Raw genomic sequence first — 15,385 nt, forward strand, 5'->3', positions numbered from 1 at the left:
GTATTGATTCTGAAGACGAAAGTGAGAAACTTAACTTCCCATTAGAATATTTAAACACTATCAACAATGCTGGATTACCACAACACAATCTTATACTCAAAGTAGGAACAATAGTCATGCTGTTAAGAAACCTTAAGGGTAGGGGCACACGGCGCGATTTCGCCGCGATTCTGCGCTAAGCGAGTTGTCGCTGCGTTTTTTAAGCCGAAATAGCTTTGCTAACTTTGGCGCTGGCGTCAATGCAAATCGCGGCGAAATCGCTGCGCTAATTCACACGCGGCGATTCGTTTTCTATTGTCGTCCGAAGTTGCCTCGCTGAGCGTTTCCGGGCGACAGTAGAAAAAGAATCGCCGCGTGTGAATTAGCGCAGCGATTTCGCCGCGATTTGCATTGACGCCAGCGCCAAAGTTAGCAAAGCTATTTCGGCTTAAAAAACGCAGCGACAACTCGCCCAGCGCAGAATCGCGGCGAAATCGCGCCGTGTGCCCCTACCCTAACACTAAGCAAGGTTTATGTAACGGTACACGGTTGGTTGTGAAGAGCATGAGACAAAATGTTATCAAGGCAGAAGTGCTTACAGGATCCCATAGCGGTGATACTGTTTTGATTCCCAGAATTGACCTTACCAGTTCTGACCAGGAATTACCTTTTAAACTTAAACGACGACAATTCCCCATTAAGGCTGCATTTGCCATGACAATCAACAAATCACAAGGACAAACATTGGATAAAGTCGGCATTTACCTATCTGAGCCTGTGTTTGGTCATGGTCAACTTTATGTTGCATTTTCAAGAGTGCAGCGTTCATCTGATGTTAAAGTCAAGATTTTAAGTACAGCTCACCAGGGAGAACTCATTCAAGGACAGGAGAACATTTTCACAAAAAATGTTGTTTATAAAGAAATTTTTCAGTAACACTTTACTACCAATAAACTCAAAATTTAAGAATTCTAATAGCAGATAGGTAATAACAAGCAATAGGCACAGATTCACTCTACATCCCCACAAATTAGCGTCGCCAGTTGCTGCCTGGGGATGCCGAGTGAATCAGCACCCATCGCATTTTGCTGCCTCACTGTTGTTACCATTCTTTCATTAACGATTCTTTAGAGAATCGGGGGTTTACTGGTTCCTTTCTAAGGTGGACAAATGTTCCAAAAAGCTTGTCCATGTATTATGGATTGTAATGGATTGTAATACAGGGTACCACACTCACAAGTGGCCAAATAAATGATCCCTTTTGATAAACAATCAAAATAATATTTGATTTCATAAATGTTGCCTGTGCTCCTAATGGTTTTGGAAACATTCAGAACGTTGCACACCTAACATCTTGTACTGCCTGCAAATTTAAGCCAATTCCTTCTACTTCTCCTTGTTTTGGAGTCATACAAGCTCCTTGAAACCCAAGAAGGTACATTCTTACCGCTCCTAAAAACATAAGCTTCATTAAGTACCAGATCTTGTAGCAGTATTCTCCAATATTTATGGAGTTTCCTCTATATTAAATATGCATTTTTAGTCTATGTAGTGCAGAATCTTAACTTGGATAAATCACCAATTCATATCCCTTCTATCAGATTGCTTGCTTGAGGGACATTTTTTTTCTATGTCAGTAATTCATCTCACATAAGCCCTTTGAACATCTGTGACATTATAGCCCCTCTCTATAAATCTATCCCATAATGAGTTAGCCTGCTGTTGAAAGGCATTCCAAGTGGGGCAGATCTGCCTCAAGCAGATAAACTGGGCCACTGGGATGCCACTCTAACAAGTCTTAGGGTGTCTGCTGTCTGTGTGCAATGTGTTTTATAGCCAAATTTTCATGTATCCGTAACCTTCATATGAGCTAAGTTGTATACATTATATGGCTGAAAATATGCTTCAATTTCTGCTATAAATGTAGGCATGAACATTTTAAATGGCCACACATAGGGGCATATTTACTTAGCTCGAGTGAAGGATTAAAATGAAAAATACTTTGAATTTTTGAGTATTACTTTGAGTATTTTTTTTGGCTACTTCGACCTTCGACTTCGAATCGAACGATTCGAACTAAAAATCGTCCGACTATTCAACAATTCGATAGTCGACGTACTGTCTTTTTAAAAAAAACTTCGACCACCTACTTCACCACCTAAAACCTACTGAGCACCAATGTTAGCCAATGGGGAAGGTCCCCATACGCTTTCCTAGCAATTTCTGATCAAAGGAAAATCGTTCGATCGATGGATTTAAATCCTTCGATTCGAAGGATTTTTCGTTCAATCGAACAAATTGCGGAAAATTTTTGGAATCAGATGTTGGAAAGTATATATAAAATCACGGGGATAAGAATCCAGAGGGGGGACAGTACATTAATATTATTTAATATAAATAAAGAAAAACAAACTATGCTTGAAGACCCCCTTACCTTTCAATTAATTCAGACTGCAAAATCGCTAATCCCAAGAAATTGGAAGTCTGAAAAACCTCCATTACACGAGGACTGGTTGAGAGCTGTGAAAGAAATAAGCCTATTAGAGGAGCTAACCCACATACATCATAATACTAGTAGGATATATTGGGAAACTTGGTCCCCCTGGTTTGGTTACTTGAATGACCTTTTAAGGATATAAAAATAGGCAAATAAAAGAAGTGAAATGTTGTATATGTAATATATAAACTATATGCGTGGATACATGTAAGTGTAAATTATATCACCCTTTCATTTCCCTTTTCCCTTTGTTTTTGTTCTGTACCCCTGTTGGAAAACTGAAAATAAAGAAATTTAAAAAAAAAAATTGCGGTATATCCTTTGACTTTGATATTCGAAGTCGAAGGATTTAACTTCGATGGTCGAATATCGAGGGTTAATTAATCCTCGATATCCGACCCATAGTAAATGTGCCCCATAGTGAAAATATCATATTTAAATTGAAATGTTATGATTTTCAGATAACCGCAAATAAAATATTTCTTGGCAGCAGTTGTAATTAATCTTGTTGTGTTTCATCCTATAGGTGTGTACAGAACTATAAATTCCATTCTGACCCTTATTTGTCTCTATTAAGTACTGGAACCTTTTATTCTGAAAACTGTTTTTGCCCATCTGTTGCTTACTATGAAAATGAGGGTCCGACATCCCCCACGGCTACATTACAGTTAACTTATATAAACTAGATTAGAGCTTCTGAAGCAAATACACACGTTTTACCAGTGCAGACAAAACACCTAAATTATACTAAAACAATAAATTATCTCTAAATGTGATAAAAAAAGTATATTTGGTTTTATTAGACCTTTAAACTTGTTTATTTGCTAGCATTCTTCTAGTTATCTAGAATACAACAAATTTAAAAAACAATCCAAATCCAGCACAACTGAAAACCATGAAAGAATCAAATTCAGTGACCTCACCTAGGAGTGCATCTGGCAGGATTTATCAGTCAATACATGGATTGTGTTTTGCCTAATGAGCAGAAGAGTGAATAGGATCGACCAAACCTTTTATGTGCTTGTATTTCAATATTGGCTATTCCACTTAAAAAAGTATTTTACCTTTAAAAAACAGAGGATATATATATATATGTGTGTAACACCCTCTTGGCGAACCCCCTGGTGCCAAGGTTGTACCAGCTTACCAACTCGGGTCCTGAGTTCCGTTTGCAAGTTGAAAGGTACTCCTGAGGATATTCCCATTAGAAAACAAATCACCCACACACTTTATTATATAACAATATAACTTTATATAAAATAAGTGTAATATGAAAGGGAAAGTAAAATGTAACGTTTCACACACCAATACATTGAAAGCATGACCCACTACCCTAGAACATGTTGCAGTCCAGTCCTGGTGATTCCCCACCAGGCAAAGTCCCGCACCACTCCTTTTGGCAGCCCAAGAGTTCCATCCCTTGTCCCCAAAAGACAACAGTTCTAGGTAGCGCTACCTGCCCACATGCTTTCCCACAGGAAAGTGTTGCTTCCACGTGGCAGGCTCACAAACAGCCTGTTTCCATAAACGGGAGATCGCTGGATCCTAATCCTTTCCTAACCTTCCCAAAGGTAACACTCAACCCCAGGAGTCACACAGATGGTAGTCTCATATAGAGCTGATAGGCATCCACAGCGATGAAGGCTCCAGACATCTTCCAGTCGAGCACACACAGAAACATCCTTTCTCTACCATTCCAGGCAGACTCACATAGAGATGAAGCAGGAATCCAGATTTATCCTATAGCGTGAGCATAAAACGATATCCATGCTGAACTGCATCTCTCACCCATGTCCAAAGGTGAATACAGAAATCCGGCATCCAAACTCAAAACCATCTTAGTTGAGTTATCTTCTTAGGCACTGGAGGATCCTGCCCAGCCTTTGGCAAGCCTATTGCACTCCACTGAAGGCCTACATTTTGCCGGGGGTTGTCACTCTATCCAAAGTGAAACAAATATCTGCAGCAGATAACAGCAATCACTGTAACCTGAACTGTAATGGCTGACACAGCAAATGGCATCCTCTTTTATATGGTTGCACAGCACCACCATGTGGTTCCTTTTGGGATCAGCCATGCTGCACAAATCCAAAGGCTCCGTCCCTGGAAAATTCAGGCAGAAAACCCGTATCTCAGGCCATGAGGCAGGGGAGGGGCCCTTAACCCTTAAACCATAGGATTAACTCTACGGGTCCCTACATTGTGATATCATTGCTAGTGTTAATAGCACTGTTGCCAGGTTTTATGGGGAATTCTTATACAGTTTCCGTCCAGTGCTGGTATCAAAAATTGCATGCTACCCTCTTTTTTTTTTTACTGTAGCCTGGTGGGTGAATAGAAAAAGAGAACCCTAAAAACCTTTAATTCCCAATAACCTTAATTACGTCTTCCCCTGCATTTTTTAGGATTGGCAACAATGAATAATTGTATGGTGCTTGAAAAGTAGACTTGTATTAGATATTTGATATGGCCTTTCCTGCCAGGAGCATTGGTGGGATATGTAGCTAGTACTGACCCCTTACCCTTGATCTAGAAAGGGAGGTGTCACTAGATCATGAGATTTATTTATTGGCTGGTTGACTGCTGATGTGTTTGATAATAAAAAAATACACTAATTCATAGTTAGTTCCTTACCCTCTTAAGCAGTTGGTATAGGGGGTTTTAAAGTGAGATAAAATGTTACTTTTTACTTTGACCCTACCCTCTACTTGTCTTTGGGGTGAGGTATCAAATTCCATGTGTGTCTTTAGATAATAGTTCTTTCACCCCAGTTTCAGGACAAAACCCATTTTAGAATTGAGTTGTAATGTTAAAGGATATGAGTGGAAGAAGCACTGAACTGCGCTGAACTGTGCTAGTCACAAACATTCCTCAAGCTTAATAATGCATGAATGCCAAAGGTTTGGGTTTTTTTTTAGGTTTTTGCTTTGTTTGTTTTGTTATGTCTTGTAGTATTGCATAAAATTAGTAATGGTAATGTGCCTTTTATTACTCTTAGTAAAATAACACATTTGGTTCTAATTGCTTAATAGTATTCCTGCTTTAAAACCAAGTGTTCACCTAGAAACACAATGGACCTTTGCATGTCTATTAAGCAAATGGCATTGTGACATATAGACTGGCTCAAGATCCAACCATTACATTTCTTTGTTATTCAACAAGGTATTTTACCTAAAATATGACCCAGTGATTTCCTAAGTGCCCACCATGAATACTAAAACACTGAAATATATTTGTACTAGTTCTGCTGTGTCCTGAAGTGTTTTGGGTTATAGACGATGAATAGGAGACATTTTTGAGCTTTTGTGTTGTATCTTGAACAATTATGTTAGTGTCTAACTCAGGGGTCCCCAACCTTTTTAACCCGTGAGCCACATTCAAATGTAAAAAGAGTTGGGGAGCAACAAAAGCATGAAAAAAGTCCCTTGGGGTGCCAAACAAGGGCTGTGATTAACTATTTGGTAGCCCCTATGTGGACTGGCAGCCTACAAGAAGCTCTACTTGGGACTGTAATTAGTTTTTATGCAATTAAAACTTCATTTCAAGCTTGAAATTCAAAAATAAGCCCCATCTTTGAGGACCCTGAGAGCAACATACAAGGAGTCTGAGAGCAACATGTTGCTCACGAGCTACTGGTTGGGGATCACTGGTCTAACTCATGCTCAGCACCAGATTTGCAAATCAGACACCGGTAGGCCAGTCGCATGTCGTCTCCTGCCCCTCACTTATAGCCTGTAACTCTGATCCAGGTGTCCTTTACTATCCTGGAAATATGGATGCAGCTGGCCACAAATCTTGGCCTGCCCATGCTGAAATTAATTAATATACAGATCTATAGGAGCCATTATAGTAAATATTTTGTTTATTTGTACTTGTGGCATTTGTGCTTTTTATAGGGTAGCAATTCAGCTATTAACTCATAACTAATTTCTAGTGATGGGCGAATAAATTCGCCTGGCACAAATTTGCAGGGAATTTCCACGTTTCACCGTTGGCGAATAAATTCGTGAATCTCCCACTAAAATTCGCTGGTGAAAATTCGCCATCAATTTCCAGTTTTCACAATATATATCGCGAAAATGTTCAAATTGCTAAATATGTGTGAAAACGTTTGAATTGCTCGATTTTAGTGAAAACGTTCGAATTGCTCGATTTGTTCGTGAAAATGTTCGAATTGCACGATTTTTTTGTTAAAAAGTTTGAATTGCTAGATTTTTTTGTGAAAACTTTCGAATTGCATGATTTTTTTCGTGAAAACTTTCAAATTGCATGATTTTTTCTTGAAAACGTTCGAATTTCAAGATTTTTTCGTGAACATTCCAATTACATGATTTTTCGCAAATTTTTCGCTGTTTCACAAATTTTGTGGGAGATTCGAGAAATTTTTCGGTAAACGTAAGAAATTCGCCCATCACTACTAATTTCTTAGAAAACACATTTTTAACTTCACTGATCAGAAACCTAAAAAAACAATATTACCTGGTTGTGCTACGGGAACAATATTTGTCATGATAAATTGACAGATCAAACTGAAAGGGTCTAGAAGTCTTTTTTTTTTGCTATCTCTAGTACTCAATTCTTAATTTAGACTTTTGGTAAAGAAGACTCACCGCAAGACTTCTTTGCATTACAGGCTGCCCATGGATGTAGTATCGGGTGCTGGAGTCCCTTGGTGTCCCATGCCGCATTGGATCACGAGAGGAGAAAATGGAGTTTCCGCAATCCGAAGTGTGATGCTGTGTGTGCCTATGACTATGGACCAATAAAGTTTTTGGATTGTAACTTATTTCGATGTGCGGAAACTCTGTTTTCTCCTCTCTTAATTTAGACTTGTTTTGCAAAAACTTGAGCAAATCCCCAATATACTAAGGGAAATATCTACATGGAAACCAAATAGTGATGGAGCAAATATTATCTAGCAAATTTGCCCTAAAAGCCCAGCATGTGCAACCTTATCACTCAACCCCAAACTTTGTGACTGGCTGTTTTGTTGTTCTTGTCCCAGTATTCCAGTCATTCTACCTAGCAACAAACTGAATGTTCTTTCAAAACTAGAGTTGGGAGAATAAGCAAAACAGCATTTCAATTGCAACTAGGCATTGTTTGTTACAGAAGAACAATTTTCTTAGCAGTCTATTATAAAGTTTTAAAATCACTGACAATATGTGGTTCTATTTTGATAAATATGTCAAAATGTACCATTATTTACAAGAACATATCAGATACCCTCTGTAAATAGTTCACAATGCACATACTGCTATTATGCTTGTGTTCAGACAGAAAAGCTATCTCTGAATATAAAGCACTGCGTATCTTGACAGCGCTATATAAATAAATGATGATGATAATGATGATGATGAATATCAGGAAATTGAAATCTAAAGATAGCAACCTAGAGAACCTAAAAAAGTGCCATTATGTGAGCTATGCTTAATGCCCATCTTTTCTTTTCCCTGGAACCAAGGTGCGTGATGAGGAAATTGAAGCAATAGAACACTTAATTAACAATTACTGTGAACTCCATGTGGCTGGTGGAGTAGAAAACAGTTATGGAAAGATAAACATTCTTCTTCAAACCTACATTGGCAGAGGTGAAAAAGACAATTTCTCACTCATATCTGATTCTGTGTATGTTGCTCAGGTAACACAATAAGTAAATGCTGTACTGGTGTCATTCTCTTTGTATGCTTTGTTGTTTTTCTATATCCATAGCTATAGCTCATCTTATTCCCTTTTCCTGGTGCCTTGAGCCTGTGATATTGTAGCTTCTGTTCAACTTCTGGTTAAATCCAACATGTTTTGAATATTGTTAATGTATATTTAAAGTTGCTTAGGATTACACTAAGTAATTTGATGGGAAGGCCCATTAATCCATTTTTAGTGGTTTTAGAGGTTTTTGAAACATGATTAAACTTTTATTTCTCTAAAATTACAATTGGCATGAAATGTATTACAGAATCCAACTTTAAAATTATGAATTAAAAGAAAAAACGCTGGACGATGCCCTAAAGAGTATGGAAACCTCTAAAACCTCTAAAAATAGAGTTTTTCTGACAATTATTAGCTTACAAAAATAAAAAAACTGTAAAAGTCCAAATTGATTAAAAATGGTCCAGTAGGATCAACGCAACTCTCATTGACTTCTATAGGAGCTTGATTGGTTTTACCTGGCAAAATTTTCTATTAGATTTTTTGTGGTTTGTACACTTGGGGGCAGATTTACAAAATTCGAGTGAAGAATTCGAATGTAAAAAACTTCGAATTTCGAAGTATTTTTTGGGTACTTCGACCATCGAATTGGTTAAATTCGTTTGAATTCGAACGATTCGAACGATTCGAAGTAAAAATAGTTCGACTATTCGACCATTCGATAATCGAAGTACTGTCTCTTTAAAAAATACTTCGACCACGTACTTCGGTAGATAAAACCTACCGAAGTCAATGTTAGCCTATGGGGAAGGTCCCCATAGGCTTGCCTGTGATTTTTTGATCGAAGGATTTTCCTTCGATCGTTGGATTAAAATCCTTCGAATCGTTCGATTTGAAGGATTTAATCGTTCGATCGAACAAAAAATCCTTAGATCGATCGATCGCAGGATTTGCGCAAAATCGTTCGACTTCGATATTCGAAGTCGAACGATTTTAGTTCCCAGTCGAATATCGAGGGTTAATTAACCCTCGATATTCGACTATTGATGAATCGGCCCCTTAATAAATCTTGAAATTTTTGAGTTTTAAAGAAATACAGACCACAAAAAACACCAATTAAAAGATTTTTAGAAAAAAAAAGAAATGTGAATGTTATTAAACAGGCCTCTTAGTATTATATAGACTGTGATTATTGAATGAGCCTCTTGACATTAATTTCTATTTTTATTAATTTTTTTTCTTTTTCATACAAGCAAACCAACAACTGTTTTACATTTTCTTGTTTGTTTCTACAGAATGCTGCTTGAATAGTCTGTGCTCTGTTTGAGCTTGCTTTAAGAAAAAGTTGGCCTGCAATGACATATATGCTTCTGAACCTTAGCAAAATCATTGATAAGCAGCTGTGGGGCTGGGCAAGCCCCCTAAGGCAGTTCTCTGTTATTCCACTTTCTGTTCTGTCAAAACTAGAGGAGAAGAAATTGACCATAGATAAACTGAAAGGCATGAGAAAAGATTAAATTGGTGACTATTTGTTGTACTAAAAGATTTTTTGTATTTTAAATGGGATTACTGACTCCAGGCAGCCAAAAAATGAATGTTCTGCAAGGCTACAATTTCTGTTCTGGCTATTTCTGTCTCTTATTGGATCTAATGCATGGATACTAGGATTAAGTGGATCCTAGCAACCAGACAGCTTCTGCAATTCTAAACTGGAGAGCTACTAACACACTATAGTATTTAATGTAATAGGATATTGCCAGAATATTGATATATCTATGCCTGATAATAATGTTTAATAATCACAAAAATTAACATGGAACAACTTTTTGCTTGAGTATGGAAGTGTTAGGCAAGTTACTCACTAGAGGATGCAGCTCCAGGGATATTATATGTGTTTTTTTAACCTGCTAGTACACATCCCTCCTCCTCACAGCTGAATGTTGCAAGTCATCGTTCTGTAAAGGCCTGTAGAAAAGGTGGATCTTATACCTGTACATTAAAAAAAATGGGTTTCTTATGTTTTAGTTATGTTTCCATTTGCATGAAGAGAGAGCATTTTTCTTAGGGTATTATGACCATGAATCATTTCATTTGAAGATTAGATATATGAATACGAAGAAGAATTTCCTAGTTTTTCTTGTAATTTGCATCTCACTTGAAGACCCATAGCCAGTGAAGTACGGTGATAATAAAACCATCTAATCACTCATCACTTTTCATTTAAATTCCCAATTGGTTGCATATTATATAAATCGAGAATGATGGGGAATGTGTACGCCTGGAAATATATTTTCAATCTGCATAAAGCACACATGTAGAAGTCATTCAATAGTAGCAGTTATTTTTAACCTTGACGTGTCAAAATCGATGTGTGGGTGAACACTTATTATGCATAGCTGCTAATACAAAAACTTTGCTGAACTAATTCAAGTTAAGTATTACAAAACATTCAAACATGAGAGGTCGAGAGAGTCAATCATTTATACACCACACTGCAAAACAAGCAAGCTGTAATACGCTCATCTAAAAGCTGATTTACAAGTCTGATTGCATTATTGTTCCTGTATATGCAAATGTTTTTTAACCTAATGTACCTCTTTAGGTCACATGCTGCATCATGTGAACATCGGGCTAAAGGTCACACAATGCGTCCATCAAATTCCATCCATTACAATGGAAGCCACAATCCAACCTATTACATGAACAGTCCTCCGAGTTCGATAGAACATCAATCCTGACTTTAAATGGAGCGATCAGGTATCATGTGTTGGACTTGTCCTGCAATGCCAATAATTTATGAACAGTGTTTGTCAGAGTGTAGACAGTTGAATGGTTGTATTGTGCATAATGGCTTGAGCAGACGCTGCAATATAAGCCACAGCCTAATAATGTGATGTCCGTATGTGATATGTTGCACATAATTCAACTGGCTCCACTATAGGTTATTTTTAAAGACCTGCACATTTTATTCATCAAACACTTTGTTATGGGTTTAATTTTAAATCGTATTAAAAGTATTAAAAGTATTGTAAGCCATCCAATTTTTGTAAGGATGTCTTTCATATTTTGTCATTTTAATGCCTTATTTGCAGATATTGCTATTCATGGCAAAACAACATTTATGTAATAAAAGGGCAGGATTTATAACTTCAGGGCTTTACATTCTGTACATAACACTAAGGGGCAGATTTATCAAAGGTCTAAGTGAAAATTTTAATTAAAAAAATTTGAGTTTTCAGCTAATTTTTGTGTACTTTGACTAGAGAATAGTCCAAATTCTTTTTGAATCCGAAAAAAATTTGAAAATTCAATTATCGAAATTTATCATGTAATGTATTTTCACGCTATGTACAATATTTGGCTTTTATATATATGACACTATTCTGAAAGAAGAAGTATGAATAAAATCCACCATACTGTATGTTGTTAATAATTCTTTGGCCAAATTGTGAGAGCTGATGTGGAATTGTCTCCCTGAAGATGTGGAATTGTCTCCCTGAATCAGTTGTACAGGCTGATACATTAGATAGATTTAAGAAGGGGTTGGATGGCTATTTAGCAAGTGAGGGAGTTCATAGTACAAGTTGATCCAGGGACTGGTCCAATTGCCATTTTGGAGTCAGAAAGGAATTTTTTTCCCCCTCTGAGGCAAATTAGTGAAGCTTCAATTTTTTTTTGCCTTCCTCTGGATTAACTGGCAGTTAGGCAGGTTAAAATAGAGTTAAAAGGTTGAAATTGATGAATGTGTGCCTTTTTTTCAACCTAGTAAAACGGAAAAAAAAAAGGTATCCAGGTTCTGTGGTTCACGCCCCTCTGCCGGTTAAAGAATCCGTTCTCCTTCGGATATGCAATAGGAATTATGTATAGATAAACCAGCACTAAAAGCTCGGGGAAAAGAAGAAATAATAATATATAGTGTAGTATTTCCTTATTAGGTATGTGGCACCCCTGTGTATGTTAAGTGTAAGAAGTGTCTCTCCACCTGTGCGGTTCAATCACCCCGCAACCATTCACCAGCATATAAATAATCCACCGCCTGTGTCTGACATACAAATATACTCACAGACGTTTAAAATATTTGCTCGCATTAAGAATGTTTGTTGTTGCTGTTCCACCAGAAGTGGTGCAGGCATTTTGTCACTGTACAGTGTAGGTTGGTTTTAGGGGCATATTTATTATGCTATGTAAAAAAAACACACATTTTTTCTTATTTGACTTCCAACAGAAAATTACGGCATCAAATCTGGCGTTCCCATGGTGTAAAATTACACACACACCTTGATAAACTGGCATTTATTTTACACAGCTTTTTACACCATTAGTGATGGACGAATTTGTGCCGTTTCGCTGAAAAATTCGCAAATTTCATGCGAAATTCTCAAAACGGGGAAAAATTCGCAAAATGTCTGTTTTTTTTACGCGGAGTCCGTTTTTTTGGCGAAAATGCGTTGGCGTCCAAAAAACGGACACCGGCATCCATTTTTTTTGATGCCTGTGAATTTTCACCAGCGAATTTTCGTGGACGTTTCACGAATGTATTCACCGGCGGTGAATCGTGCAAATTCACGCCTGGCGAATAATTTCGCCCATCACTATACACCGTTTTTATTTCTTATGGTTATACTAGGGCAATTTCTTGCTCTGTCTCTGTGGGACAGGCTTTGTCATAATAGATTGTTCTTTACAAGGATAAATTCCATTTATTTTAAATGAGGACCAAAGAAAGCCCACTTATTATCCTTGCATTGTCTGTTAATATTTCAATATATTCTGCTTACTTTTAATTCTTTCTGATTCCCACTGATCAGGGGCATAACTACAGAGGAAGCAGACCCTGCAGTTGCAGGGGGGCCCAGGAGGTAAAGGGGGCCCTATGAGGCCCAAATAATGAGCAATTTCAGTATATACTGGTAAAACAGGACAACCTTTGGATATGTTGGGTAGGGATGTAGCGAACGTCGGAAAAAATGTTCGCGAACATATTCGCGAACTTGCGTCAAAAATGCAAACGGTTCGCGAACGTCGCGAACCCCATAGACTTCAATGGGAAGGCGAATTTTAAAAGCTAGAAAAGACATTTCTGGCCAGAAAAATGATTTTAAAGTTGTTTAAAGGGTGCAACGACCTGGACAGTGGCATGCCAGAGGGGGATCAAGGGCAAAAATGTATCTGAAAAATACATTGTTGACACAGCACTGCGTTTTGTGCTGTAAAGGGCAGAAATCACACTACATCACTCAGGTGATGTTTCTGGACACGGAATGTGAAAAAGCTCACACAGCTAGGTGGCACTTGGTTAAAGACTGGGCAAACAATGCCTGCAAGGGCAACGTATACAGTAGTGGATACGGAATATATTATTGCTGCTGTAAAAACATCACTCAGGTGATGTTTACGGACACGGAATTATTATTGTTATTTAGACAGAATGTGAAAAAGCTCACACAGCTAGGTGGCACTTGCATACCTCCCAACTGTCCCTCTTTTGACCACTCAACCCCCTGTCCCTCTTTTGTACTGGAAAGTCCCTCTTTTCTCTGCACTGAACAGCCAGAAAAAAAAAACAGTTTCTAACTTAATTAGCTTTTGGCAGAGAGCTCAGAACAGCTAACAGGTGCAAATAAGATACTTTGTAACAATTTTGACTCTGGTTGGTGCTGGTAGTGGTGAACTACTAGGAGGAGCAGCACACCAGTCCCTCTTTTCTCTGAACTGAACAGCCAGAAAAAAAACAGTTTCTAACTTAATTAGCTTTTGGCAGAGAGCTCAGAACAGCTAACAGGTACAAATAAGATACTTTGTAACAATTTTGACTCTGGTTGGTGCTGGTGGTGGTGAACTACTAGGAGGAGCAGCACACCAGTCCCACTCCCCAACACAGCTAGACTAATAGCACTGGGCTCTTACAGTAGCAAAGTAAAAAAAACAAAAAAGAAAATAAAAGCAGTCCTTACAAGGACTATTGGGTTACAGGCAGCAGTCAGCAGATGAGAGATCAGCAGCAAGACAGCTGCCCACAGCAGCTACATACAGAGCACTGCAGTAGAAGGTAGATTACTAGCCAGCAAAGCTACCTAACCTAAAATGTCCCTCAAATCCCTGCAGAGTTCTGTCCCTACAATGCAGAGCAGTATCAAGTAGAGTACTAGCCAGCAAAGTTACTATCAACTGTCCCTCAAATCACTAAACAGCTCTCTCCCTACACTAGCTCTTCCAAGCACACACAGGCAGAATGAAAAAACGCTGCAGGGCTTCAGTTTATATATGGAAGGGGAGTGGTCCAGGGGGTGTGGGGGTGGTCCAGGAGGGAGAGCTTCCTGATTGGCTGCCAAGTATCTGCTGGTCTGTGGTGAGAGGTCAAAAATAAGCGCCAGCTAAGGCGAACCCAAATTGGCGAACGTCGCGCGACGTTCGCGAACATTCGGCGGACGCGAACAGCCGATGTTCGCGCGAATTAGTTCGCGGGCGAACAGTCCGCGACATCCCTAATGTTGGGGGCCCTAAAATTAATTTGCTGCAGGGCCCAGTATTATCTAGTTACTCCACTGCCACTGATTACGCTTTTCTTTGAAATATATCACATATTTTCTGCCTCATAAATGCTGTGCCATTAAACAAATGCATCTTAGGCTGTAGAGGCCCACAATGATTCATTATACAATTTATTTATAAATTAGTTGTGAGGGCATTTCTGCATAAAAAATACCACCCTGAAGTTTATGCTTTAAAGCATTTTTATTTTTATAAATAACGCAATTTGACATAGTATTAAATTGAGTAACACAAAATACACAGAGGAAAAAGGTACATGGAACTGTTGGTAAGCCTTGGTAGATTTGGGTTGAAGATCCAACTAATGACCACATATATCATTCAAAATATTTTCTCCTCCAGAAGAAACAGGTATCCCCACAAAAATGTGTTTGCGTATGTGTATCATTAAAGGTGATATTGTTATTCTAAATTTTACCATGTATTGCACTGGATTTTTAAAACTATGTAGTTGTTAAAAAATGACTGTGTATCCTCTTCTGTATTTGAGCATGATTACCCAGTAATAGTGAACATTCTGTCTAAGGGTAAAGGAGAAAATGTGTTAAAGTTTTTCTTTCAGACCTAAAGTACTGTATATGTCATACTGACTGGCTGTATATTCCATGTTACTAGAAAGTGGGTTCAAGAGTAGGTGTCTTTAAGTTTGCTTGTGAGACCTGGGTGGATGAGAGTTTTCTATCCACATATTCCATATATTGTATTTAC

General features: G+C 38.1%; 1 pseudogene; it reads left to right on the forward strand.

Moving 5' to 3' along the window:
- Positions 1 to 15,385, forward strand: part of LOC108717427 — a 375,896-nt pseudogene that overhangs the window by 267,284 nt on the left and 93,227 nt on the right.

Source organism: Xenopus laevis, chromosome 5S (assembly GCF_017654675.1).
Source record: "Xenopus laevis strain J_2021 chromosome 5S, Xenopus_laevis_v10.1, whole genome shotgun sequence".
Taxonomy (NCBI): domain Eukaryota; kingdom Metazoa; phylum Chordata; class Amphibia; order Anura; family Pipidae; genus Xenopus; species Xenopus laevis.